The sequence below is a fragment of the Hordeum vulgare genome, chromosome 2H (genome assembly GCF_904849725.1).
Source record: "Hordeum vulgare subsp. vulgare chromosome 2H, MorexV3_pseudomolecules_assembly, whole genome shotgun sequence".
Lineage (NCBI taxonomy): Eukaryota > Viridiplantae > Streptophyta > Magnoliopsida > Poales > Poaceae > Hordeum > Hordeum vulgare.
The window spans coordinates 476,571,424-476,575,184 of record NC_058519.1 but is presented as its reverse complement, the minus strand read 5'-3'; positions in this window follow the sequence as shown (position 1 = coordinate 476,575,184).

The following is a 3,761-nucleotide window of genomic DNA, read 5'->3' as shown; positions in this document are numbered from 1 at the left end:
GCGGCTGATCTTTTTAGTTCTTCAAACCATGGTGGCAGTGTGGACAAGCATCCCAGCATGTAGTTGATTGACTTCACGGGCTCCTTGTCGCCCATAATGACCTTAATAGCCATCACGCCGCGAGTATATAGTTACTCTGTTAAGGTATACTAGAAAAAAATGTCCGTGCATTGCAACGGGTAAAACAAATCCTTACACACATGGTGCTCTATTTGTATTGCATTTTTTTGTACGGCCAAAAAATCCACCTATTAACAACAAACGTGATCAATCCTAATTGTCCATGTCGTCTATAGTAGAAATAGTGATCCATATTCAGTTTCGACACTACAGGCAATGTTTTGAATTTTGATTTGATTTCTTGTGGCAACATACATTTATGTTGTGTCAATGCACTATTTTTTTGAATTTTTTCGAACATTTTAGAATGTACAGCGAGGATCCGGTGCACCACATACATCCCCATATGTGTTTTTCATGTAGAATCATAAAAGGTATAGTTCTCCTTGGCCTAGTCTGAAAGATTCAGTGATTGAAAATACTTGAGATAGACTGATCTTTTGGTGCTTCAGATTACAATTGCTTCACATATAATACCAAATTACATTTAATGTGCTTCCCGCCAAGTCATATGAGTGTACTTGCCCAATTTAAGAAATAAACAAAAAAGTGAGATCTGCGGGACTCAAATCTGGGTCTTAGGTGTAGAAGTTTGGTACCCCAACCAGTGTGCCACTTCCACGTTTGTTGCAATTTAACGGTTCGCTTATTAATAAACGAATCACAACGCAGCGCCTATTGGACATGTATAGGCTGCATGCTTCATAATATGCCGGTTAAAGCCTTTTCGATTCCCTTGAAAATGTCTATTGTGTAAAAAAGTACGTATAGGGTGCATGCTCCATAATATGCCGGCCAGAGCCTTTTCTATTTCCTTAAAAATGTCTATTGTGTAAAAAAGTATTAACTACTTTGAAATGATTAACATGATTAACTATTTTTGTAATATATGAATATTTTAAAAAGTATTTAATCTGCCAAAAAGGTGTAGAGAAGTTAAACAGAGAGTCCAGACCGAATTATTACACCGTGTGAAACATGTACTCATTAGAAAAGGAAAAAAAGCATAGAAAAGTAAAAAAGGAAGCAAAGGGATTCGAACCTCGGTCTTCAGGATAGAAGATCAAGGCTCTCTCCACCCCACTAGTGTTTGTCAGTCGATATACAATGGCATAGGTCGGTATATGGAATACGTGCCGGGCGGTGAATTAAGAAAAACAGAATCGTTTTTTGACTTACGGGTGGCATGGTGGGTAATTTATGCCAACTTCAAGGGTAATTTCGATGACGTACGGCAAAAGAAGTATTTGCTTTATTAGTAGGTAAGATATTGCCTTCAGTTTCAATACGCAATCATCATGGAGATTAGCGGATCGAGGACCTCCAGCAAGGATACACAATCATAAGTCACCGGAATGTTTTACAACACGACTTTGGAAGTAAGAATAGTGGCGGATTGATATGTCTCCGTCGTATCTACTTTTCCGAACTCTTTTGCCCTTGTTTTGGACTCTAATTTGCATGATTTGAATGGAACTAACCCGGACTGACGCTGTTTTCAGCAGAATTGCCATGGTGTTGTTTTTGTCTAGAAATAAAAGTTCTCGGAATGTCCTGAAAATTTACGGAGATTTTTTCTGGAATAAAAGAAAAATACCTGCGCAAAGATCCACTGGAGGGGGTGTGCTAGTGGGCCACAAGCCCACAGGCCGCGGCCACCCCCTAGGCCGGGCCGTGCAGGAATGTGGGGCCCACGTGGCACCAACGCCCCAAACTCAGCTCTATATCTTTCGTTTCGCCTGGAAAAAAATCAGAGAGAAGGTTTCATCGCGTTTTGCGATACGGAGGCGCCGCCACATCCTGTTCTTCATCTGGAGGGCAGATCTGGAGTCCGTTTTGGGCTCCGGAGAGGGGAAATCGTTGCCATCGTCATCATCAACCTTTCTTCATCGACAATTCCATGATGCTCTTCATCGTTCGTGAGTAATATCATCGTAGGCTTGCTGTACGGTGATTAGTTGGATGAGATCTATCATGTAATCGAGTTAGTTCTTTACGGGGATTGATCCCTAGTATCCACTATGTTCTAGATTGATGTTGCTACTACTTGGCTATGCTTAATGCTTGTCACTAGGGCCTGAGTGCCATGATTTCAGATCTGAACCTATTATGTTGTCGCCAATATATGTGTGTTTTAGATCCTATCTTGCAAGTTGTAGTCACCTACTATGTGTTATGACCCAGCAACCCCGGAGTGACAATAGCCGGAACCACTCCCGGAGATGACCATAGTATGAGGAGTTCATGTATTCACCGCGTGTTAATGCGTTGGTCTGGTTCTTTATTAAAAGGAGAACCTTAATATCCCGTAGTTTCCATTAGGACCCCGCTGCCACGGGAGGGATGGACAATAGATGTCATGCAAGTTCTTTTCCCTAAGCACGTATGACTACATACGGAATACATGCCTTCGTTAGATTGATGAACATGAGCTAGTTACATATCTCTCCATGTTATAGCTGTTACATGAAGTATCACATCTGTCATACTCATCCATCACCGATCCACTGCCTACGAGTCTTTTACTACTGGTCCTCGCTACGTTACTTTGTCTAGGCTTGTCCCTTGCTACAAAAGGGATTGGGCCACTTTGCTGCTACTGTCACTTTGCTGCTACTGTTGCTACTGCTGTTACTTTGCTTCTGCTGCTACTGCTGTTCCTTGTTACTCTGCTGCTAGTTAGTGCAGGCCTTTTCTGGAGCAGTTGCTGGGGAAGAATAGTCCCCCGTCAACGTGCTTTTTACTGGCGCCATTGATACAATAGTTAGGAATAGTCTGCCGTCAACAGATCGTACTACTTTGCTACTGATACTTTGCTTGCAGACACTAATCTTTCAGGTGTCGTTGAATCTGACACACTCAGCTGCTAATACTTGAGAATATTCTTTCGCTTCTCCTTGGCGAACCAACAAATTTGGGTTGAATACTCTACCCTCGAAAACTGCTGCGATGCCATACGCTTGTGGGTTGTCAAGGCTTTTTCTGGCGCCGTTGCTGGGGAAGCACAACTATATTCTCTGAGTCACTTGGGATTGACGTCTGCTGATCACTATGAGGAATCGGAAAGATCCAAGAACTAAAATCCTGCCTTCAACTACGAGGAGAGGCAAGGAACTGCCATCTAGCTCTGCACTTGATTCACCTTCAGTTTTGAGTAAGTTTCCGACTTCACCTCCTGCTAGAAATCTTGATATGTCGCTTGTGCTTGATGATGCTACTTCTACTGCCTATGATGCTTATGATGATGCTATGTTTGATACTATGCTTGATGATGCTATGCTTGATACTATGCCCCATGATGCTATGCTTGATACTATGCCTGATGATGCTATGCTTGATACTATGCCTGATGATGCTATACTTGATACTATGCCTGATGATGCTATGCCTGATACTGCTTTGCCACTAGGTGCATTCCTGGATGCACAGATTACTAGAGTTGCTGCTAGATGTGATGATACTTCTGAGACTGCTGATACTATTGAAGTAGAACCTGCTACTATGCCTGAATTGCCTATTATGCCTGATACGCGCTACATTATGGAGGGAGAGATAGCTGAGGATTTTCTTGAGTGTAAGGATAGCTATGATGTTGAGAAACTACTGCTCAAGTGGAAAGAAAAATCTCTGAACACTAGGAT